This window comes from Rosa rugosa, chromosome 2, assembly GCF_958449725.1.
Source record: "Rosa rugosa chromosome 2, drRosRugo1.1, whole genome shotgun sequence".
Taxonomy (NCBI): Eukaryota; Viridiplantae; Streptophyta; class Magnoliopsida; order Rosales; family Rosaceae; genus Rosa; species Rosa rugosa.
This window is the reverse complement of record NC_084821.1, coordinates 49,043,314-49,069,957: the sequence shown is the minus strand read 5'-3', so window position 1 is coordinate 49,069,957 and position 26,644 is coordinate 49,043,314.

The following is a 26,644-nucleotide window of genomic DNA, read 5'->3' as shown; positions in this document are numbered from 1 at the left end:
CCAAACCAACCCGGCGACCGTACTTCCAGTCCCAGTCTCCCCAGGAGCCGACTGCGAGCGCAACCGCCACCGTTACTACCAACGAAGCAAGGGTAACGCCCTCGCAACCCAGCGAAGCTAAAGTCACGCTTTAGCAAAAACCCGTGCTTCTCCCAACTTCCCAGTGATTGCTCTGCTTAGTCTACAACACTAAGTATCGATTCGGTGAACGCAAGAGACCACAACCAAAGTCCTTATCCGTAAGGCAAAAGTCCTTTTCCGAAAGGCTAGAGAAGAACCCTGTGACGAGGTTGGTGCTCTCCTCGTCCACAGCGCTTGAAGAAGAAGTCAGGTCAAGGGACTACCCCAACGACTGCACCCCGCGGTGCTGGCACGCCTGCGCAATCACTCGCTCAAAAGAGACAGTTTGCAAGCCAACTGGTTTTGGAGCCAAACATTTTGGCACGCCCAGTGGGACTCAACTAAGTGTCTCTTCGTGAACGTTAGCCATTGGGAAGTCAAGCGAAAACCCTTACAAAAAGGGCTACGCTAACTGCTCAAAACACAAGACCTCCAGTTACAAACCGCATCCTCGCGCGGATTGTCGTGGTCTGTCAGAAGAACAAGTGATTCAAAGATTCTCCCTTCATCCCCAATTCTCCGATATGTCAACTGGACAGGGAGAGAGTCACTCGACCGCTACTGAGGGTCAGACTGTCATCACTAATCAGTCCGGTGAGCCTGTCGCTACTCCTGTCTCCAATACGGTGGGGAGTGAAGAATCAGAGGATTTCGTCGAGAAGCCTATTCCAGAGGGAGCGACCGTCGAGGTTGCATGCGCGATCATCTCAGAAAACATTGAAAACCATCGCAAGAAGATGGCTGCTGATCTGAAAAGGGAGAACGCGAAAACAGATAGAATCTTACGCGAAATAAACCAGCGTATTTCCCAACAAGCTATGGAAACTGAGCAACTGATGTCGCAAACTGAGAATGCATTGAAAGCTCAAGCTATAAGCATCGCAGATGCCCAGAGTCAACAGCAGAAAAAGATCATTGATGCTCTGGCGAATCATACCAAGCAAACAGCATCAGATATGGCAGGTCTTCGCAAAGATGGAGCAACTCTCGCAACCGAGGTGGCCATGCAAAGAGCTGAGTTGAACCAAGCTAAAGAAGTGTTGAATAAGACGTTAGGAGATCCTAACGCTATCCTTGGTTCCCTGGGCCAACCATCTGGTTCGGGTAAATATGTGCCGCCAAATCAGTGGGAAAAGGGTAGCAGCAGTACCGCTACACCTGCCGCGACCGCTGCTACCACGCAAGTGAGAGATAAGGAACGAGCTCTGGTTATTGGCGGCAGCAAGGAAAAAACCACACCGTCAGTTGGACAGACCGCCAGACAGAAGCAGCAGGCATCGAAAAATGCTGACACTTCGTCCGACCCCGCTGTGTTCATTCAGTACGACAGCGAAGGGGCAGAGAATGTATACCAAGAGCTGCCAGGAAGCTATTATGGGATTGACCAGGCTGGTAACCCGATCAAGATAACAGCTTTGGCAAAAGAGATGCCTATGCCAGCAGTGACTCTTCAACAACCAGCTGCAACCCGCGTTGTGCAGATAGGAGAAGGGACAGCGACTGTAAACCAAGCAATACCTGCGCAGCCTGTTCGCCATACAATGGCAATACCACCTCCTCCTCCTCCGGGTCCAGAATATGTGAGACGAGATGAGGTAGAGGAGATGATCAGACAGGCTAACCCTAGGGCCCAGATGGATGGGGTCTATGAAGGACCTTTCCCACCGCACATAATGCTCGCGCCTTTCCCCAGGGGTTATAAAAACATCATATTTGCTACCTTTTCAGGGGAGGATACCGAGAATGCGGCAACTCATCTGGCCAGGTTCAGGGTACAATGCGGCCAGTACCAGAATGATGACGTCCTCAAGTGCAGGATCTTTGGTACTTCTCTATCAGGGGCTGCCTTTAGGTGGTTCTCCAAACTGCGACCAGGAACTGTGGCAGATTGGCCTGCAATGGAAAAGCTCTTCCGAGAGACTTTTGGGGCCACAGAGCCTGAGGTAGACTTGGCTTCTCTCACCTAGATGGCCCAACAGCCCACGGAGTCCGCTGTGGCCTACCTTCAGCGCTTCCAGATTCAGAAGGCCAAACTGAATGTGATCTTGCCGGAGAAAGAGTTGATCAAGTTGGCGATCAAAGGCTTAGAGCCGCGCCAGCGAAAGAAGCAGCATGGAAGCATGATTCAGTCAATGGGAGAGCTCATCACAGAGGTGGGAAGCTTCGAACATCTCCTCAGAGAAACTGATGCCAGGAAGAATGCGTCCAGAGGGACGTATGTACCAGGGAAAAATCGCACCATAGCGACCCTGAGCTACCAGCCGGCTACGTATGATCCTTACTATAACTATCATAGTGAGGATTTGGTTCAGGAGGACGATGAGGAAGATGAGAACGACATCGCTGCTTATGAACTGACAGGGAGAAAGAACCCAGCCTTGAAGCAACTGAAAATCTCTAAGGAACCTGTCAAGCTCAAATCGATGGCCTTCACTAAACCTGAGTTCGCGGCGTATACATATGATGCCAACAAGGCACACGAGATTCTAGATGAGATGATCGCCGCGAAGATGGTAAAGACCGACTTTGGACCTTTCCCTCGACCAGATCAGCTGAAAGGAAAGAAGTATTGTAAATTCCATAACTTGTGGAACCATAATACAGCTGACTGTGTGAAGCTCAAGGACCAGATTCAGGTATGGCTCAATAACGGTAGTCTTCAAGTGGAGGCTCCAGTAACTGCAGCAGCTCTTGTTGACCTAAACCCTTTTCCTGATACTGGGATCAACATGGTCGCTGTGAACTGGACCAAGCAGAACCAGAGGAAACCAACCCTGGATTTGAGTACAAAGGGGCGAGAAGGAGAGCTGAACGAGGCCACTGCCCAGAAGAAGGCTAAACCATTTGGTCAAGCCTCACCCGTAGTGTTATGCTCGCGATGCAAGGAAGAGTGTGGCATCCAAGTGTTGCACGAAGAGGTCGAACAGACATTTCGTTTTGGCTCTCTCCCGCCCATCAAGTGGGCTTCGCCATCGCGAAACTATCAACCTTCCAGCCCGAGAGAAAGGGAGGAAATGAGGTCACCTACAAAGGACTCCAATCTGTTTAAGAAGCTGAGGGCAGCTACGGTTGATCAGCAGACAGAGGCGAAGGCTGCAAACAAGCACAAAGACATTCTGACAAAACCCTACATCCCACCTGCTTCAACCGCTACCATCAAGGAAGGGAAGTGGTACACCAGGGAGAAGGGGAAAGCAGTGGAGATAAGTCCTTCCAAAAAGCGAAAACTGCAGCGCAGGTTTGGGGAAGCCAAGCGCGCGCTCGAGGCCTTAGACCAGGGCCTGATCAAACCTTCACAATTGGTCAAATCGCCTGAGCAGTATCAGAGGGAGATGGAAGCACTTGCTGCCAAGCCATTAGTGGCCCCTCGTAGTTTGCGAAAGCAAGCGAGCTCAGCAATAGGGATTTCTGAGCCCAGTGTTTTTTGCAGAATTACCAAGGAGAGAACACTTCCGCCAGCCAGAAAGGAGAGCTCTCCGTCCAGGCGACCGCACGTCAGGCGCCGTGTGTTTCGCGATGAACCAGAAGCCAAGTCCTCAGTTTTCGAGAGACTGGGGGGCAAGGATAGGACTACCGACACTTTACAGTGGAGACCTAAAAAAGTCCAGAGTGTAGTAGTTGCCCCCCTAGAGGCAGATTCTGCTAGGGAACCAAAATCAGTTTCCCCTGAAAATGCTCCCGTGGTTCAGGAGAATGAGCAGTATGAGATAAAGGGCCTCACTGAGGAATCCTTAGTAGACAGGTTGGCTAAATAGTTTAACACGGTTATCCCTGTCAACGAACCCAAGCTCAACCTGGAGGACGACATAGGTGAATTAGATACGTCCTGCAATATGGTTTATGTGCTCCCAGCGCGGTATGCAATACCGGTCGCGGCTCAGGAATGCGTAGAAACTGAGGAATGTAATACACAGCCCCTGCAGATCACTTCAGCGGTCCCAACACCGGTAGAAGAGATTGTCTGTCTGGAAACAAAGGACGCCAACAGTAAAGAATTCTTCATGAGCTTCACTAGGCCAACGCCTGCTATGGTCCAGCACATGAGACCTTTATACATCACGGCGGACATTGGCGGTACCAAAGTTAGCAAGATCATGGTTGATACTGGAGCTGCGGTTAATGTCATTACTACTAGAACCATGCACTTGCTTGGAATCAAGAAGGAGAAGATCCAGTCAACGTCTCTCACTCTCAAGAACTTCGCGGGGACTGTAACAAAGACCTTGGGATTACTTTTCTTGCGTATCAAGGTAGGTCCAGCAGAGGGAGTTTATGCTTTCTTTGTGACAGATTGCTATGCGGCCTACAGCGCTATCCTGGGAAGGGACTGGATTCACCGGAGCTACTGTGTTCCGTCAACCCTCCATCAGGAACTTATTATGTGGAACAGGGAGACAGATAAAGCTGAGGTGATCAAAGCGGATCCTCGTCCATTCCCAGTATCCGCAAACTATGTAGATGCCAGGTACTATTTGGAGCCTATCGCTCCATTGCAAGTCAGTGGCCTCGATAACAAAGGCCGCCCCACAGGGGTGACGGCCTCTGAACTGGCACAGTAGGGGCTTACGCTCGCAAAAGAAGGCTTGGAAAGGCCTGGCCACGCTGTGCCTAAACCCTTAAACGATTAATGGATTACGACCTTCCAGAGGAAGGGATAGAGGCCCTCCACTCGTTGTACGAAAGATTATCATCATATCTAGTGGAAAAAGAGGCCTATGAGCGAATCGCGACTTTGGAAATCATTGAAGAAGAACTCTCTGATCAGGAACAAGAGGATGAGGTGGAGATTCAGCTCGCTCCGGCAGCGTTGGACGACACGCCTCCCAAAGTCAGAGACCCTACCGAGAAAGTCAATCTCGGGACAGCAGATGAGCCCATGGAAGTGGCTATCAGCGCTTACCTAGAGCCTAGCGAGAAGCAGAGGCTTATCGACTTATTGCTAGAATTCAAAGACTGCTTTGCGGAAAAGTACGAGGATATGCCCGGCCTGTCACCAGACTTGGTTTGCCACCAGCTACCAACACTCCCTGACAAGAGGCCTGTGAAACAAGAACCGCGAAGAATGAATTCAGAAACTCAAATCCTCGTCAAAGAGGAGGTTGAAAAAATGCATAAATCAGGCATTATCAGGGTGGCCAAATACAATCAGTGGCTATCTAACATAGTGCCTGTCCGCAAGAAGAATGGCAAGATGAGGGTCTGCATAGACTATAGAGACTTTAATACTGCTACACCTAAGGATGTCTACCCCATGCCGGTCGCGGATATGTTGGTCGACGCCGTTGCGCGACATGAATTATTGTCCTTCATGGACGGCACTGCAGGATATCACCAGATCCCGGTTGCAGAAGAAGACAGACACAAAACCGCGTTCCGTTGCCCTGGGTTCGCGGGCGTTTTTGAATATGTGGTTATGCCTTTTGGACTGAAGAACGCTGGTGCGACTTATCAAAGAGCCATGAACCTAATCTTCCATGACATCCTTGGAAAGATATTGGAGGTTTACATTGATGACGTGGTTGTCAAATCTCAGAAGAGAGGGGATCACATCACCGATCTCAGGAAAGTATTCGAGCGCATGCGACAGCACAAGCTAAAAATGAATCCCGCTAAGTGCGTTTTTGGGGTTCAAGCAGGAGACTTTCTTGGGTTCATTGTCCATCAGAGGGGAATTGAGGTCCCTGAAGACAAAGCGAGCGCAGTTATCAACGCATCTCTGCCACGCACGAAGAAAGAGCTGCAGCGTTTGCTCGGTAAAATCAACTTTCTGAGACGCTTTATTTCTAACTCTGCAGGTAAGATCCAGCCTTTCTCTCCTCTGTTGAAGCTACAGGGCCAGAGCGAGTTCGTCTGGGAGCATAAACACCAAGATGCTTTTGATAAAATCAAGGCCTACCTGGCGAGCCCACCAGTGCTCGTTCCTCCTAGGGCTGGATTCTCATTAAAACTATATATTTCTGCAGCTGAGACCTCCATTGGCAGCCTGCTCGCCCAAGACGATGAGGGTGGTGTTGAACATGCCATATTCTATCTTAGTAGGACACTCACAGACTGCGAGACAAGGTACACTCCGCTGGAAAAGCTGTGTCTCACATTGTACTTCTCATCATGCAAGCTGCGCCACTACATGTTATCCTTTACCACTTGCATCATCGCTCAGACTGACTTGGTCAAGTACATGCTGTCGCGGCCTATTCTGAGAGGCCGCATTGGCAAATGGGTATTGGCTTTATCTGAATTCTCGCTACAGTACGTGCCACAAAAGGCAGTAAAAGGACAGGCTATCTCAGATTTCCTGGCACACCACCCTACCTTGGACATCCCCGTAGTGAAGGAGTTAGAGATAGCAGCTGTAACCATAACTCGGCCAGATTTAGCGCGCATCCCAGAATACGCTATCCGGTATCAAGCCACAGTCTCCTTGCAGCCCTGGATACTGTACTTTGATGGTTCAAGAACGGAAACGTTAGCAGGGGCAGGGATTGTTTTGGAGAATCCAGCGGGCGATCGTTTTTCTTATTCTTTCCAGTTGGAGTTCAAATGTACAAACAATCAAGCAGAGTATGAGGCCCTGATCATTGGCCTAGAGGTTCTGCTAGAGTTGGGAGTAAGGGGCGTTCGGGTACACGGCGACTCTTTGCTTATAATCAATCAGCTCTAAGGAAAGTACAAGTGTGAAAGCCTTTTGCTTATACCCTATTTGCATCGCGCCATTGAGCTTCTGGATCAATTCGATGAGGCGGATTTGGAGCACATACCCCGTGAGCGCAACTTTGCGGCCAATGAGCTCGCTCAATTGGCTACAGGCATTACATTGAAGTATGGCGTTCGCGAGCGCATCCTGAAGGTCGAGCGCCGCACACTGCCTTCGTGGCTCGCGCGGCCTGACTCACCGGATGATCCGGTTGTCGCGGTTCTCGAGCCTATTGACGTCGATTGGCGCATTCCGCTGATTGACTACCTCAAGCACCCAGACCCTACAGCAGACAGGAAGACTCGTTTTCTCTCCTTGAATTATTTCCTCAGAAGTGACGAGCTGCGACGACGTGGGGAAGATGGCATAGACTTTCGCTGTGTCTATGGCCGCGAAGCCAAGAGGTTGATGCGCGAAGCGCACACGGGAGTATGTGGGGCCCATCAAGCTGGCCCCAAGATGCGTTGGCTTATCAGAAGACATGGGTATTATTGGCCCAGCATTTTGAAGGACTGTATCGCGTTCGCGAAAGGTTGCCAAGACTGTTAGGCGCATGGTCCAGTGCAGCACATTCCCAATATTCCCATGCAACCCATTATTAAACCTTGGCCTGCCCGAGGCTGGGCTTTGGACTTGATTGGGATGATTCACCCTCATTCCTCGCTCCAGCATAAGTTCATCATTGTAGCCACTGATTTCTTCACGAAATGGGTTGAGGCTGAACCTTTGAAGGAAGCTTCCGGCGCTACCATTCGCCAGTTTATCTTTCAGAATATTATTTGCAGGTTTGGCATTCCAGAAGTGTTGGTCTCAGACAGGGGGGCAGCATTTATGGGCGGCGAGGTAGAGAAACTTGTCACGGACTTGGGCATCCAGTTCGTCCACAGCACACCATATTATGCCCAATCCAATGGTCAGGCAGAGGCCAGTAACAAGATTATTATCACTTTGCTCAAGAAGATGCTTGTTGAAAACCCTAGACAGTGGCACGATACGTTGTATTAGACCTTATGGGCTTATCGTACCTCCAAGAGGAATCCCACTGCTACGACCCCCTATGCACTGATGTTCGGTCATGATGCCATCTTACCGTTGGAGATCAACGTCCAGTCTCTGCGCGTCCAAGATCAGCATCACTTGATCGGGGAAGATTATGTTCAGGCGATGTGGCAAGAACACGAAGATCTCAGCGAGCAACGCTTGGCAGCTTTGGACAACTTGGTTTTGGAAAAGCAACGGATTGCTCGCGCCTATGACAAGAGGACGCGTGGCCGTAGTTACAAAGAGGGTGACTTGGTTTGGAAGGCTGTTTTGCCTTTTGGCGAGAAGTTGACCGGTCGCGGTAAATGGACTCCGCGATGGGAAGGACCCTTCGTTGTTCATCGCATTCTGGAGCGCGGGGCCTTTCACCTCAAAGATTTGGATGGCGACCTCCACCGCAATCCCAAAAACGGGCGGTTCCTGAAGAAATATTACCCTAGTGTTTGGGAGTTTGAAGATCCACCAGATCAACCTTCTTCTCAGACAGGGGGGCAACCTTAGTCTCCCCAGGTTCGCTTCATCCATATTCAGGCCTTTTCTGTGGCCTTAGTATCCTGTACTTGCTTCACCTACGCATACTAGGGGGGCAACACTATGTACATTCAGGCCTTATCTGAGGCTTTATTTTCAGGCCTTATTTGAGGCTTTAGTTTCGGTCAACAATTTCAAATTTCTATTGTTGTCGATCTTTCTTTTCTTTGACATTATGGTGTTAAGAATGCATGTAATGGCCTATACCTGAGGCCTTATTTTATACGTTGATTTTGCAAAAAGTGTTAAAAACTTTAATTCATAAAGTGGCTTTGCGGCCAAAGAGCAGTACAAAGTGCAAATCAAAATAATTACATTTGCAGTTTACAAGGCCGGAAGTGGCTTAGAGTGAAAACTATAGAGTTACAGATCTACTAAGAGTTTCTGGATCTTGTGGCAGCGAAGGGGCTGTGCTCGGGCATTCATACTCTCCCTCTCTTCACCCACATGCCTTCTCTGATCTGAGTTGCAGCCGTTACCATCTGTACCGGAGAAAAAGGAAGGAAATAATCCATCGCATCCCTTTTGGTTGGATTACCCTCTGGGATGGAGATGGTCTTCACGGGGAGTGCGACCCACAACCACATCTACCTCCAGGGGAAAAACATAAGTCACGTAGTCAGACCCTGGAGGTAGACTACGGAGCAAGAACAGGCGACCCATATTGGTCTTCCGCCCTTTTTCCTCCTGCTCCACGCGGGCAATCTGAGAGAGGGGACCCCTCAAAATCGGGTTCTGCCGCGGCGGGAGCACCACATGTTCTTCAGTCTAAATGAAACCGGTGGATTTCACCGCGACTTCCAGAGACCAAAGACATGTGGTTGGACCTGAGGTTAGGCCATAAGACCTACCCAGGTATTGAGGTTAAGCCATAAGGCCTAGGAATTTGAGGCTAAGGCTGATATCGTGAGGAGAAGATTGTAGAAACTGGAGAAAGAGAAGCAGAGATTGTGATTCTATCTCTGGGAAACCCATATTCAGTTGTGTATATCATCTCCCCAGAGTGCAGATATTTATAGTGCCAGTCTCAGTGGCCTTGACCGTACGATGGGTGGTTGTGATATTCTCATTGCCATCAATGAGCGTATCAATTGGTGTTAAATGCTAAGATCTCGGAAATGAAGATAATTGAAAGCGCGTGGGAGGCGGGGCAATCTCCAAGGAGGTAACCGCTCCATTTCGAGATTATCTTTTCAATCTTTTCAAACAGTTTTAAAAGCATTAAAACAAATTAAAGCGCTGAACAGTTCGAGAAGTTAAGTTGATATGTATTTGGGCCAAGCAATGTGGGCTAAATATTAAGTTAATAATAATATTATTGTTCATACAAAACATGGGCTTAATTCTAGAGGCCCAACAGTCTGCGGCCTGCATGGGTCAGGCAAAGAAAAAGTTCATCTAAACGAAAACTAGCATCCGCAGTAGCTTGTGCGGCTTGTTGGGCTGCCACGCGAGCTTGAGCCAGTTCCTGGGATAGCGTCTCAAAGGCAGCGAGGGGTTGTTCCAACTGAGGCTCCGCATGAGTAAGCCTGGTAGTAACGTCAGTTAACCGGGCTTGAAGAGCCTGAATCTGGGACCTCAGGTGGTTCCTTTCGAGCGTCAGTTCCCTGATGAGGTTAGCTTGGTCACCCAAGAAATCGCGCGCGGTCTCTGTTTGTTGAGTGAGGCTCTGATAGTGCGTCTCGGTCTGCCTAGCCTGCGCGCTCGCGACTGCCCGCTCATTGAGCCCTTGAGGGAGGTTTTGCAGCAGTTGATCGACCTCTTGGAACTGATCTTCAGTGATGGCTCCCTCGCGGAGAAGTACCCTCAAATATTCTAAGACTCTCACGGGCGCACCAGGAATCAGGATATCAGGGCCCAGGAAGCGACGAAGGCCTTCTCTAGCTTCATCTACGACCCCAGGAGGGGTCACTTCGAGTACACGAGCTAACCTTTCCAGAGTGGAGGGAGTTGGTTGCTCAGCGACAGGGACCTCAGGAGGTTCAGCGACAGGTGCTGCCTCTGGCATTGGTTCAGGAAGGTCTCCCAATCCTCCGGCTTCAGTGACTTGGGGGGCAGGGGAAGAAGTTCTTGGCCAAACATATTAAGAGCGGGTTCAGCAGCTTCTGCCTCTACAGCTTCAGCGTCCTCAGTGTTGAAGGCATTTGGATTCTGGAAGAAGGTATTGTCAGAATAGAATGTTTAAGCCAGGAAGTAATAATGAATTAGTTGGTTAAAGGAAATACCTCCTCGGCTGGGGGCTCACGCTCAACGACCGCTGGCATTGCCTCTGGGTTAGCTTCGCTGGGAACAGGAATTGAGTCAGGCGCTATCTGTTCCAAGACAGGTATATCGCTTGGTTCCTCGTGAGGTGCATCCGGTAGCGGTACTCTATCTTCGGCCTCAGGCGAGCTATCATCTATGATCTGCACTGGGATCAAGGCCAACTGTGCATTATTGGCAGCGCCCGCAGGAGGTGGAGAGTTGTTCACAATAGTTGGCGCTTGGGCTTGGGAAGCAGATGTGCCTTCACCAGCAGCTGAAGATCCTTCTTCAGTGTGTCTCAAGGACCTATGGCGAACCTGCGAATGAGGATTGTTACATGGTCGCATAGAATGGAAAGAAATTTCTAACAAGTACTGAGTAGGCTTGTGTCTTACCAGTCGGTCAGCGATTGGTTCATCTTCTGCCCATAGGTCAGTTCGAGGATCAGAGCGACTGCGTTTCCAAGCCGAGAGGGCGGCGATCTGTTGGGGTCAGAAGATTAGGTTTGATTCGTGGAGGAAGTATGTTTTACTCAAACAAAAAAAGTTCTTACCGTCTGCGAGTCATCATCATCAGCGGAGGATTCGTTGTCTTCAGGCTCTGTCATTACTGCCTTTTGTTTCCCAGACTGGCCAGTGGCTTGGGAAGCGTTGGCTGCGCGACTGCCAGAGGATGGCGCGTTTCCCTGGAATAGCAAAATTTTGAATTAAAAGGGAAGAGCAAATGAACAAAGGACAAAACACGAGTCAGGATATTTACCTCTTGAGGGGGTTCGCGGATTACAATACCAGCCTGGGCCTGACAAGGGGCTCGCGCGGGTCGCGGAGCCTGCTCGGCAGCAGGAGGAGGAACTTGTGCAGCGTCTTCAGGGACGCGAGCAAGTAGATCAACGTCGGCAGGGTAGGGGTATCGCAGTTCCCCGAAAATGGCAGCGAATAGCTCATCATGCTGTTGCCTCCAACAGTTAACAGAAACTTCTGCCCACCATGCCTCGTATCGTTCCTCAGTCCCATCCACAGAGTCAATCTCTCTAGCCCAGTCAGGGAGGTCAACCAGTACGAGTGTGCTTTGTGCTGGCGGAGGCCCAGAAAGAGGCCCAAATCTACGCCAAGAGGTGTTATAGTTCCAAGCATCATACAGAGGGAATGGAACTAATTGAACAAGGCCGAGTTGGCGAGCGAAGTGGTTGGGAGCATAGAGTTCGTAACTGAGTTCGTCAGCGGCAATCCTGATGTCAGAACAGAAGATTGCGCGGCGAAAGGCCAAGCGCGCGCGATCACTGTAGCGAGAGGCGCCAAGAAGAAATCCATGTTCAAGCGGAGCCGGGAATCTTCGACTCAGCACCAAGTCGCAGTATGGCATCTCGTGCAGAAGGTACAAGTATGTGAAGCACTCAGAATAAGGAGGGGATGTGTACCTTTCATCGCGACAGAGCCATCGTCCCAGGAGTTGATCAGTAGGTGGAAGCAATGGGATGTCGTCGCGACGAAAATATGGGAAGTAAGTTTGAATCCAGAAGTCAAGAATCCAAAAAGGGCCAGAAATGCCAGTCTCGAAGGGATGCATTGTGGCTTGGTACAAAGTTCGATAGAGGGCACCCAGCACTGGTTGTCCTAATCCCACGCGGCAGCCGTTGTAGAGGGCCGTTGCCAGCAAGGTCCAGGCACCAGTGGGCTTACAGGAGGAAGTACAGAAGATAAACTTACAAAGCCAGTACTCCAAGAAAGCAATCCCGCCAGTCGCGTTGTGCTCCTGGCGGTAATAAGCCAACCACCGCGGATAGGAGCCGCTATGAGCGCTACGACCATTTTGGGCCATGGTGGAAGTAAAGGTATCAGAGTCGAATTGGCCATGCAGATAAGGCTCGTTGTCGATGGGTAGGCCAGTGATGGTGAGAATGTCCAATAAAGTGATACTCATTTGGCCAAATCGAAAATCAAAGGTATTGGTGGCGGTGTTCCAAAAACAGAGAAAGGCAGCGAGTGGCGAACGATTGCCACCGCGCGGAAGATGAAAACAAAGATCGATAGTATGGGTGATACCTGCTGCGTTCCAACAAGCCATATCTCGAGCTCGCGCTTCACGATACCAGGAAAGCTCCGCCGCACTGATAAAAGATGGCCAATGCCCTATTTGTGATCGATGATTAGGGGCACTCCAACTGGTAAAATCCCCAGGAGTCCTTCGGAGGACTGGGATGGGGCGGCGAACAGGTAAGCCATAGAAGGCGATGGCGTCGGCCGGGAAAGAATCCCGCGGCGTTGGACCCAGTCCGGCATGATTGTTCGAGAGTCTGAGGAGCAGGGGTCTCTGGATAATGGTCTGGAGGATCAGGCTGGCACCGATGTTGGCTCCCCAAGAATGGGCGGCTTGTTCATTCAGTTCTACTTCTTGATCGATAACTATCTTTTTCGGGGAAGCCATTTCTGGGTTTCGAAGAGGAAGATATGTGTAAAAGAGGGTTTCTGGGTTTAGGAGACTAAAAGAGTTTCTGATGTGACAGGTCTGAAGTGGCTGCGGATTTAAATAAGAGATTTTGTGAGGGAAACGATACGACAGAAAGGCGTTTCGCGAGTGAAAGGACGCAACCCTCATTAATGACATCGTTTCAAGCATTGAACGCGTCGTTTTAGTCCCCTTCAATCAGTTGCATTTTCATGAGCCTGATTTCGAGGCCTGGGGGGAAATGTTTGAGCCCAAAAGTAATTTTGGCAATATCCTTTAGTGGATCTAGCACAGCGGGCCGATACCTGCGGCCCAAAAATAAGCCTACTAGGGTTTGGGTTATAGCTTCGCCCATTCCGGAATCCATAAGGAAAACGAAACCTTATTGGAATCAAGTAGCAGAGATTGACTAGGAACTTCAATCAATAGTCCTTCTACAACAAGGAGCAGTCAAAACCCTAGGTATATATACCAGGTTTCAAGGAAGAATTAAGGACCTCTCTCAAATCAATCAATCCTAGCGATTACAAAGCCTCCCCGGAGCAAACCTTCAACCTCGTTGAAACCCGGTGACCGTGCGCCAGTCCCAGTCTCTCCAAGAGCCGACTGTCAGCATCACCAAACCAACCCGGCGACCGTACTTCCAGTGCCAGTCTCCCCAGGAGCCGACTGCGAGCGCAACCGCCACCGTTACTACCAACGAAGCAAGGGTAACGCCCTCGCAACCCAGCGAAGCTAAAGTCACGCTTTAGCAAAAACCCGTGCTTCTCCCAACTTCCCAGTGATTGCTCTGCTTAGTCTACAACACTAAGTATCGATTCGGTGAACGCAAGAGACCACAACCAAAGTCCTTATCCGTAAGGCAAAAGTCCTTTTCCGAAAGGCTAGAGAAGAACCCTGTGACGAGGTTGGTGGTCTCCTCGTCCACAGCGCTTGAAGAAGAAGTCAGGTCAAGGGACTACCCCAACGACTGCACCCCGCGGTGCTGGCACGCCTGCGCAATCACTCGCTCAAAAGAGACAGTTTGCAAGCCAACTGGTTTTGGAGCCAAACACCTTCGACGTCCCTCTCATCTTCTATAAGCTTTCATCAAGAGTTCTTTTTTCTTTTAAATTGAATCACAATCAAGCAAACCCAGACTATTCTGTAAATCCAAACATGAATTTCCAATTAATAGAGTTGAGCCCAGAAACTGATGCCCAAAAAAAAAAAAAAAAAACTCTTGTCTCTGAAAAACTCATGCCCAGAAACACCTTGATTTTGAGAGAGAATATTAGAACTCAAAAGGAGAGGACATGTATCTAAAAGACAGAAATTAGGAGAAAAGTGTAAAGGAGATCAGTACCAAACTACCAAACCAGATCGAACAAAAGAAAAATTCTTCTAAGTCAAGCTTCATTGGTGAGATGCAACTATGGAAACGCAATGGTAGAACCTTAGAAGAGACTGTAATTTGGTGACTGCCTAACATTTGAGATGGGTCTGGTCTTTTCATCGCATCGCCTATGAAAAAAGATCGGGAGCGAACCGGGCACCATGCGGATGAAGCTATCCACCTATTCCCCTTTGATATGCAGAATTCCGAGAACCGTTGACGTTTGATTGGAGCATTTGGATCCGTCATAGCGACCTGGCACGAGTTGGACGCGTTCTGGATCCTTAAAGAGGGATAGAGAAGAAGATGATGTGGTGGGACCCGCAGATGAGCTTTGAAAATTAAGCTGACTCGTTGAATTTCTTTACACCAACCAATGGCTGACACGTATTTAGTCCGCATCTTTCCATTTTCACTGACATCCGCCTCAAATCCTTCCTATATATATATATATATATATATATATATATATATATATATATATATATATATATATATATATATATATAGCATCAGGCCGGTTCTGAAGAGGACGTCCGCAACCCAGAAAAAGTGCGGACGTCCCTCCTCCGGCGTAGAGAAGGTGGCGATGGCTGCGCTGCGGTTGCCGGACAAACCCTCTGGACATCCCGAACCAGTTTGCAGTTGGGTGGACTCGCCGGCTACCACTTTCCAGTCGACCTTGATCGGACTACCATTTTCCAGTCGACCACGCTGCCCGGACCTCCGACCTCGATCTCTTGGCCTTCGTCTTCACTGCAAACTAGTCTGGGATGCCCTTGGCCTCCGTCCAGCAAGAGGTGAGCCGCCGTCGGAGCTTGATCGTGGAGAAATCCCGGAAGTCTGCACTTTTTCTGGGTTGCGGACGTCCTCTTTGGATCGGCTCCGTATATATGGTTTAGGGGTTTTTGTCCATTTACCTCATTTCTAGGGATTTTTTTCCCACTTACCCCATTAAGTTTTTTTAATTCTCTCTTACCCAAAACACTCTAAGGATGTATTCCCTAATACCCCATTAAGGTTTTTTTTTGTTCTTTATTTATTTTTTAATGCCATTTTACCCTCACCCCTTTGTTACTTAGAGAGAGAGAGAGAGAATGCAAAAGAGAGAAACCATAGGAGACTTCACCGGAGCCGGTCATTGGTGATCGGAATCCGGCCAACTTTTTCCGAAATCCAGTCACCGACCACCGCCCATTGGAATTTTCTGAAAACATTTATTGCCTCCCAATAGACGTCTACTACCCCCAATAAACGTCTATTGCCCCCCAATAGAACTTTCTGTAGCCGGAACGGAAACTAATATTCCTAAAATTAGACAAATAAAACTTTGATTAAAGAAAAAAATGAAGAGATTATATCAATTTTAAAACGTCTATTGCCCTTTAGTAGACGTCTATTGCCCCCCAATAGACATTCAAAACTTTTTTTTTCTTTCCTTTTGTCCCATTACTTAAAAACAAAAATTTGATTTGGGAACCCAGAAATGCTCTAGGCACCCACCTCTTCACCTTTTTTTCCCCCATTATGGCTTTGCCGGTTGTGGTTTTGGGGCAAAAACAGAGAAGGGACCGGAGAGTTGCTGTTTTGGGGCAAGAACGAAGTTGTTGACAAAGGAATAGCTAGTGTCGAACTCACAGAGAGAGAGAGAGAGAGAGCGAGAGAGAGAGAGAGAGAAAGAGAGAGCGAGAAAGGGCACCGTACTTCGGCTGGAACTCCGGACCCGACCCGGACTGGGACTCGAACTCGAACTCTGGCTGCTGCTCCAACATTTATCCCGTTCCTCTCCGACTCGAAGCAAACGCTGCAACCGGAGCTTTTTCGTTGCATGCAATTGACGCCATCTTCCGGCCATGAAGGATCCAGTGAGTGGTGGATCTCTCTCCGATTCCTCGCTGTGTCGGACTCTATAACGACAGGCTGCAGCACCACTGGCAATCGAGTACTCACTGGAGCCTCCGTCGTCGATCGAGCCGGGCTCGGAGGCGTCGGGTTCGGAATCCTGGGGAAGAGAGAGAGAGAGCGTTGTGCATCGTGGAGAGAGAGAGAGGAGAGAGTGTGGCATATGATGTAGTTTCTTAATTAGGTTAACGGTAAACTTGTCATTTTTTTAAAATTGGGTTAGTGGGAATAAAAATCTGTTGCTGGGGTAAGTGGGAGATTTTTGATAATTTTGGTGTTTTTGGTCAAGGACCCTTAAAAGAAAACAACATCTATCTAGTTAGACTGTTGATATTGATATAAGAAAGTTCAAAGGAAAGCTTAAATCAAAGAGAAATTACAGGTAACAATAATATATGTGGACAATATAGCCATTGAGATTCAAATACGAGAACCTTTATTTGTTTAACAAGTGAAGAAAGGATAGCAAAATTAGAAAAAAGATACAGAAGTTGGTTTCAATTCATGAAAGCAGAATTGACTTCGTTTCGTTTGGTTGATGGAGAACGACTGCATTTTTTTGTTATTGAATAATCAAGATACTGTTAGTGTCAATTTGAGAAGAAAACCCTGAAGTTAATTCCAACTGATGTGAAAATTTCTTTGACCATTAGATCGCTAAGAGGATTATGAACTTTATATAACTTCACAACCCTCACACTTCAAAGGAGCTGGATCTCAAAAAAAATCTATTTCTTAGATTAAAAAAAAAAACACTAAAATTTAACACTATTATCATGAAGGATACATAAAACATCATATGAACATAAATTTAGAAAACATTCAGCTAAATGCATATATATTTTTTTGTTGATTAATATATTAACTTGATCAACGAGCTAGCAGAATTTAAAAAATGGCTCTCGCTCCTCTCTCTTCCTATATTTGGAAATCTTAGTGGCGCCGTCTCTCTCAGGAGCCACCAAGCATGGAGGTAGCGTTCTTCACTATTCTCATATGGAGGGCTAGCCTCGTCCTGGTGTTGGTTTTCTCTAAGTACTTTTCTTATGGCTAGTTTTTCAGGCCATGTCTTGGGTTAAGAACTTAAGATTGGTTCTCTTGGATCTCATGCGGCAGTTCTGAGGTTAGTGGTAGTGAGACGGCTTCCATCGAACCAGTGTTGCTTCATGGTGATGGGACTACCCATGATTTGAAGGCAAATGCTGGTAGTTCGGACATGGTTCTTCATTAGAAGCCTTATGTTGACTGCAACGCCCACCTTCTTCCCTCAATTATGCATGGTGGAGGCTCGGCATGGTGTTGGGCTAATGGTGGTTGTGTTGCTATGTCATCAAGGTTGCAAAAAGGTTTCTAATGATTGGAAGATGATCGTTGCCAACGCTATATTGAAATGACTATTTTTGGCTATGGCGAAGGAGTGGTTGCCATAGGCCTGGCCAACGAAGGCAATGAGGCTATTATAATAGATATTGTCAATGACTAAAATATCGAATATCGAAGAAATATCAATAGTCCAAAAAATAGAAATTTTGATGGAAATTTCGAGGAAATTTCGATCTAAGTAAATTTTCAAAAAAAAAATGATGAAAATTTAGAAAATAACATGGAAATCATTAATGAATTTTCATGAAATGTTTACATGATCAATTACCTATAGTATTTCAAAAAAAAGTGATTGATAAACTTAATTATTGTTCATGTAAATCTAGAATATGTGTCTGGCCCAAACTCGAGATTACTTGCTCTAGTTAAAATAAGGTTTATATTAGAGATATTCTCGGAGAATATTAGGAGATATCCAATCAATGTACGATTATGTGTACAACTCTATCTCTATGCTTGTAATCCTCTATATAAAGAGGTCCCTATTATCAATGAAAGCACGACTCAATTCTCTCCCAATTTCAGTTTTCCTTAAACACGTTATCAGCACGAAGCCCTAACCCTAAAACCTAATAGCCAAAACCCTAAATCCGAATACAAAACCTTGAAATCCTTTCGGCCCCCGCCACCCACCTTGAAGCCCTCCATTCCAGGAGTCCAGAACCGGCGGCGCCACCCCAAGAACCGGCCGGAAACCTACCGAACCAGCCATCGGAATCTTCAAACCACCCGCAACAAATATTCCACCGGTTCACCACCTTCCGGACTTCCAATTGCTACCAAAATTTATCAGCAGTAGCATCTCAATTCCAGAATCCCGGAACCGGAAAAAATTTCCCCGGAACAAGCCTAAAAGCTCGTGAACCGGCCACTTGACTGATGCTGCACCTTGAACCGGCAGAGAGAAGAAAAGAAAAAAGAAAAAAAAAGGAGGAACAGGCTTGGGCCGAGAGAAAAGAAAAAAAAAGAAAGAAAATCCGGCCCAGCGATCCAACCCAGCCCACAGTCAGCTCTCCGGTCAACCACCTCGGTCAACCCTCCGTTCAACGCTCCGGCCACCTCCGGCCACCAGCAACTTTTCCGGCGACTTTTTCCGGCCAAATTTCCGACGACCTATTTCAAGGTATTTTTTTACTAAAGGTTCCCGTTTTTTTAGTTTTTATTCAATTTCTCTTCTTTTTCTCGGGGACTTGCAAACTCCCTTCTTCTACCCCCCTTTCTTCATCATAGGGGAGACCTAATTAAGCCGAACTATGGGGGTTCGCGCTCACTCCAAGCTTGGAGCTTGTTGAGATCTCCAAACTTAGAGTTTGTAGAGAATTTATGATCAACCACTTACGTCATTGTTTCGATCTAATCCAATACCTCTTGGAATTGAATTTCTTGGAAGCGATTATGCTCAGAAATTCCTAATTTCTTGGAAGCGATTACGCTAAGGAATTTTATATGTTTTCGTGGTAGCTTTTTCACTCCAAAACTAACCCCTTTTCTAGTTCTCTTTCTGGATGAGTAGCCTGAACAAATTGGACTTTGCTCCATTGGGAACAACTGGCTCTAGATATCACAGGTAGGTTCGTGATGTCCGCAAGCATCTCAAGGCCGATGGAATCCTAGATACGATTCTCGAGCCTAGCCAGGACTTGCTAACTGTTGAGCAAGCTCAAGCTTTGGAAGCAAATAGAGTAGCCTTAGAGGTAAATAAGGCGAAAGCCATCATCCTAATGACTCGTCATATGGATGATTCGCTCCAGTACGAGTGTATGAATGAAGAAAGACCCCAGAAGGCTATGGGTCTCACTCGAAGAAAGATTTGGCAACGTCCGTGACTCCCTGCTTCCTGACCTAGAAGTGAGATGACATACCCTCCACTTCTGTGGTTTCAAGTCAGTTCTTGACTACAACTCGGAAGCACTTCGCATTAAATCCTTAATGGAATTTTGTGGTAAAGAGATCACAGATGCGATGTTGATTGAGAAGACTCTCACTACCTTCCCAGTCTCTGCATTGATGGTTGCTAAGAACTATCGAATCGATGTTACTGCAGGACGGATCACAAGGTTTCATGAGCTCATTGGAGCTATGAGTGTCACTAAAAAGCATGACAACATCCTTGTGAATAACTATAATTCGAGATCCGTGGAAATAGAGCATATTCTGGAATCCAATTATAGTCGCGCCCCTAAGAGAGGGCGCCAAGAGCGAAACCCTAATCTTAGGGATACATCTGAACGTTCTGGTCCATATAATCGCTCTGCTTGGGAAGGTAATCGCCAAAATAGGCGAACACGGAACCGAAAAGGTCAACGTGGAAAGAGAGAGGGAGGAAATGCCTCTGGCCATGTTGGTGGTGCCACCAACACTAAGAACCATCTAAATGACTCTTTTAAAGCGCCTCAATCAATGGAGTCTGAGCGAAGAGATGTATGTTCTCGACGTGGAGTATCCGGTCATTGGGCATACATTTGTAGAGCTCGTGAAGAAATTGTCACCGACTACAAAGCATATTGTGAAGCAAGAGAAGCTCACGATGTGGAACAAGAAGATCAAGAAGATGATCTAGAGTGAAGGGTTGAAGACTACAAATCTGGCTGGGATCAATAGATCGCCAATTCTGTTTAAGTCTTTATTTTTCCAAGAGATGTAATAGGCAATTGCCATATATTTTTGTAGTAAATGCCAAAGGTTTAGTCTTTCCTCAAAGTAGGCTCACCCAAAGTAAGTGTGATATCTAGGAAGGTTCTGAGATTAGTGGTACTTAAGCGAGCCTTGCTCCACTGACATCTCTCTACTCACCTGGTCACATTTATTTTGGAATTACCAAAAGAAGTTAGACGACTACCATTGTTTTGCATTAGCTATCATTTTGGATTAGATTTTCATTGGTCAAAGAGACAATGATGTAACTCTGTTGGCTTATGAATAAAATTTTGAGTTCTTTTCATTATGACTCCATTTTGATTCTTGGCATATGACTCTGTGACTACGATTGTTGGGCCATTAGTATTAATTCAAGGACATGGAATAGCCCAAGTTCCCCTTGCCAAATGGCACCTTGATTACTGTCACAGAAACTCTCTACTCTCCTAAGGAAAATCGCACCTATGAATAGCCAATGGATTCCATGCGAAAACGTATGTAGAGAACGGAAATGAGTTCCTTTGCAATACGTCTAACAATTGCGAACAAAGGCGCATCTTAGAGAAGTTTATGTGTCTCTCTAGTGGACTCTATGTCACTATTCGAGCTATTAAATCCAACGAAGTTATGAGAGAAGATCTCTTGGATTTAGACACATATTGGCTTTGTCATGACTGGATAGGTCATCCTAGTCCTGATATGATGATCCGTCTACTAAAGACTTCACATGGACATCCTTTCTTTCGAGCGAAACGAAGCATGAATCAAAAGTTGATTCCTGGACTAAGTGTGACCGCCGTCGCTGTCTCTGGAGCCGCCGCCGTCCACCACCAGCCTAGGGCTAGCATAGTCCTTATCCATGACGCCATGGATAGCATACATCATGGTGATGACGCCCCAGGTGATGTTGCAATCACCAACTTTGCTTTAAATAGCGTTTCAGACGCTTAGCCCCAACCAAAATCCTCATTGGTTGATTCTAAGGCCTCTCGCTCGTTTTACAAAGCCCGTTCCTTAGGAAAGTTGGGACTGAGACCTCCAATGCAAAGGATATGAAAATACTCATTCTGTTCTTACATAGAATCCATGGGGATTCTATGGACTAGTTCAACCAACTTGCGGACGTTTAAATATCTCATGATGTTGGTTGACACGCTGGTCACGTGTTGTGCCATTGTCCACTTGTAATGCTGCTTATGCTAAACTCCTAGCAAATATCATATGACAACGGGCTCACTCCCCGGATCATCATATTCAGTAAATTGGACTTGACGATGCTAGAGAGTTTACATCGAAGACTTTCGATGGTTATTGCATTGGGACTGATGTTGGACATCACATTCCCATGAACACACCCAAATGGTCTCGCGGAAATGTCTACGATGATAGTCCGGACATTGGTAATGCGCACCAATCTCCTTATATCCACTTGGGGTAATGCAATATCGTATGCAGCTATGCTAATTCTTCTACGACCCGCCGCCACTCAATCTACCTCTGCGTTACAGCTAGTGACTGGGTACAAGTATCGTACTTACGCCATTTATGTGCCAATTGCGCCGCCACAACGCTCTATGATGGGTTCTTATAGACGAATGGGCAACTACGTTGGATTTGAGACTCCAACAATCGTCCGCCACTTAATGTCCTTGCAAGGCGATCTCCTTACTGCTAGATTTGCGGGTTGTCACTTTGATGAGACAGTCTTCCCATCGTTAGAGAGAGATAAGAACACGAATGTTCAGCAGAAACGACAGGAATTGTCGTGGCCTGTCCTCACTACTAAAGTGACGAGATCACACATCTGCTGCAAATATGCCTGCAAGGAAGTACGTCCCTAGAAGAGGACGTAGCACCACCCTACACGGAGGTAGGCATGGCGCCAACGCCAAAGAGAGTGGCACTCTAGCGTTATAGGCCATGGCCCCAGCTAGGATGAGTGGGAGGCCCGTGGGTTCGAATGATGCTTTGGCACAACCTAATCCTTGGATCATCGACACTCAAAATCCGTCTCATGAGAATCTTCCGGGTTATGGTTATCGTTGGGGGACGCCTCAACGTCAGAACCTATTCCTGAGAATATAGAGCTCTTTGAAAATTACACTAGTGTACATGAGACGTGGGATAGAAACTCCATCATAATTGATGATGTAGTTGCATGAGTTTGTTGAGTCCGATGATACCGAACCACGCTCCATTGATGAATGAATGCTAATGTAGAGAAATTTGGCCTAAATGGAAAGATGTGATCCAGGTTAAGTTGGATTCTCTAACGAAGAGGAAGGTTTTTGAGCCAGTAATGCCAACACCTCATAACATAAAACCTATTGACTAATGGGTCTTCGTTAGAAAGCGTGATGAGAAAAAAGATATGGTAATCTCGCCTTATGGCGCAAGGCTTCTCACAAAACGCCCTGGAATCGACTACGATGAGATATATTCTCTCGTAATGGATGTCATTGCACTCCACTACCCTGTCAGTTTGGTAGTTTCCAAATAACTGATCATGCAGCTTACGAATATGGTCACTATATATCTCTATGGGGATCTAGATATGGAATATACATGAAGGTTCATGGTGAACTTCATTTACCTAAGTCAAGTGGCTCTAGACCACGGAGCTCATTTGCAATAAGATTGAAACGCTCACTAAATTGACTACTTGATTGGGAAGGGATATGCCCGCGCGTTTCCATAACAAGTTTCGGATTCTATCGTGGTTCATGTTGGACATGATCTTCATTAGAAGCCCTTAAAGAGTTAAGGGAAACCGTACCACTGAACACTTGAAATCCGAGTTTGAGATGAAGGATTTTAGGAGAACACGATTATGTCTCAGTTTGGAACTTGAGCATCGTGTTGATAGATGCTTAGGCATTTTGACAAGGTCAAGCCTTCAAGCACCCCCATGATCGTCCGTAGTCTTGATCCTGAAAAGGATTTTCTTCGTTCAAAGGATGATGACGAAGATGTGCTAGAGGCAAGAGTGCCTTACTTGAGTACAATAGGCGCATTATTGTACTTAGCTCATTGCACAAGACCGGACATCTCATTTGCCTTGAACTTGTTAGCTAAGGTATAGCTCTGCACCAACGCGACACCATTGGATTGGTGTAAAGGATATCTTTCAGTACTTGAGATGTACAATTGATATGAGCTTGTTCTATCCCTACAGAGAGACGATGGATTCGTACCCATCACACACCAGGAACGCCACCAACATTGGCCCGCGTCCTCTATCCCCATCCCAAAACAACATGTGTTTTGGAAGGTTTTGCTGATATTGGGTATCTCTCTGTCCCACACAAAGTTCATTCCCAAACTGGTTAAGTGTTCACTATGGGTAAAGACCGTGATATCTTGGAGGTCTACATAATAGACCCGAGTCGCTATATCTTCGAACAATGCAGAGACTATTGCTCTTCACGAAGAGGTTCGTGAATGTATATGGATTGGATCCATAATTACGCATGTTTGAAAAATTGTGGTTTGAAGTCTACCACAGATGAGCCTACGAGCATTTAGGATAATGCTACTTGAAGCAAGGCTTCATCAAAAGCGACATCACCAAGGATAATCAGCAACAACAGACTCTCCTCAAGATCAAAGTGAACTAGGTTCAATATGAGGACGGTACGGTAGGCTTGCTCACTAAGTCATTGCCTAAATTCCACTTTTGAGAAACATGTTGGTAGCATCGTTTGCGGAAGTTATCCGAACTCCCGTGACCGTTATCATCAAGGGGAGATGCAGACATCAGGGGGAGATGTCTACATGTATGGTCTCGAAACGTGAAGGGTGTGTTGTGCTCTTTTTCCCCTTCGACCGAGGTTATTTTTGTCTCACAGGGTTTTTGTTACTCGGCAAGGTTTTTAATGAGGCAACGAGAGGAGCACCACGTTTGGGCAACACAAGGGAGAGTGTTCAAGTAAATCCAGAATATCTGTCTGGCCCAAACTCGAGATTACTTGCTCTAGTTGAAATAGGGTTTATATTAGAGATATTCTCGGAGAATCTTAGGAGATATCCAATCAATGTATGATTATGTTTCCATGTACAACTCTATCTCTATGCTTGTAATCCTCTATATAAATAGGTCCCTATTATCAATGAAAGCACGACTCAATTCTCTCCCAATTTCAATTTTCCTTAAACAATTATATAATTATTGCAGTAATTTGGAGTATAACAAGATACACTGACATGACAAAGGTATGAGATTCTACAGGAGAAATCTCAAAAATGATTTAAATAGGAGATTAGGAGAGATAATTATTAATTATAATAATATTTTACAATTAATTATATATGTTAAAAAAAACATCAGTCTTCAAATAAACAGAAAAAGAAGTAGAAAATGGTCCTTAGAAATACATAGAAAAGTTTTTTTTTTTTTAATAGAGCCAAACGTTTACTAGTTAGCAAATTAGATAATTGACGAAGTGGTGTTAGCTCAGTGGTTAGAGCGCCCACTACCTATGTACGAAGTCATGGGTTCGAGTCACCATGGGGGCAGGAGTGAAACCCTTTGATCCTCTTTTCAAAAAAAAAAAAAAAAAGATAATTATAAGAATTATAAGCATGGAGGGAAAATACTCAAAGAGCGATACATGACCTTATAAATTTTTAAAGTTTTCCTCTTTAGATGTTATTCAGTTTAGTCGGATTGGATAAAGACAAGGACTAGTTTTCACAAGCCACATATCGCGAGAGGTGACGATAATCTCGGAATTTCGGGAGAATATCAGGAATTTCGCGAAAATTTCGTATATTTCCGGAAATATGGCGAAATTTCAAAAATTTCTCCGGATATTCTCTTGGTAAGTCAAAGATATATCGAGACCCTAAAAAATCATAAATATCGTGGAAATTTCGAGGATATTATCGATTTTTCAGTCCTTCGATATTACTAGTTATTTAGAGTTTCTGTCAACATCTAGCTTGCTTGCATTGAGACCTACTTCTTGGCATGGTCTCTTGGGCTTGCAAATTAGGGTTTACTATTGGGCTTGCTCTAATTCCTCACAAAATGTCAATCAGGCAACGATTTCTACCAATTGTCAGTTAATATTTATGTGACAATTTTAACTTCCTCGCAAAGGATTAATTAGGCGACGACTTATGCGGGTTGCCACTTAATGTTTATGTGACAACTAAATTTTTCTCGCTAAAGACTGATTTAGCAATGACTTTTGTGAATTGTCGGTTAGTGTTTATGTGACAACCTTAACTTTCTCTCAAAAGACCAATTAGGTGACAATTTTTATGTGTTGTCACTTAATGTTTATGTGGCAATTGGAACTTCCCCGCCAAAAAATAATTAGGTGATAATTAACATATGTGAGTTGTCAGTTAATCTTAATAGGGCAACTTTAATTTGCTCGCAAAAGACCAATTATGTGACAACTTCTACAAATTGTTAGTTAATGTTTATGTGACAACTATATTTTCTTCGCTAAAGACTAATTTAGCAACAACTTTTGTGAGTTGTCGGTTAATGTTTATATGACAACCTTAACTTCTTAGCAAAAGACCAATTGGGAGATAACTTTTATGGGTTGTCACTTAATGTTTATGTGGCAACTGGAACTTCCTCACCGAAAACCAATTAGGCGACGACTTCTACTGATTTTTGTTAATGTTTATGTGACAAAATTAATTTTCTCACAAAAATCTAATTAGGTAACGATCTGAATGGGTTGTCGCTTAATATTTATGTGACATCTTAAACTTCCTCGTTGAGAAATGTATAAAAGCAAAGAATTTCATTGCAACAACTAGAATTTCCTCACAAAAGATCAATTAGGCGACAATTTTTATGAGTTGTCACTTAATATTCATGCGACAACTGGAACTTCCTCGCATAATATCAATTAGGTGACAATTTGTATGGGTTGTCACTTAATGTTCATGCGGGAACTAAAACTTTGTCTTAGGAAACCAATTAAGCAATGACTTCTATAAGTTGTCACATGATTAAGCGTATTCAACATTTTTGTTTGTTGTGCTTGATATATTAATGCCTAAAATTGGCACTAACAATAGAGATGACTTTTTTTTTTCTTTTTTTCTTTTTTTAAAAAAAAAACTCACCCCATTCCCACCCTTGATGGGGCTCTAACTCCTGACCTCATATATATGAGACCAAAGCCTTACCACCCCACCAAACACACACACCCAACAATAGAGATGACTTAGTCGAGATTGAGTTCTGCAATTCTCCATGCCAGCTCAACATAACTAAGCTATTGGAGTTCCAAATCCTAGTTAGG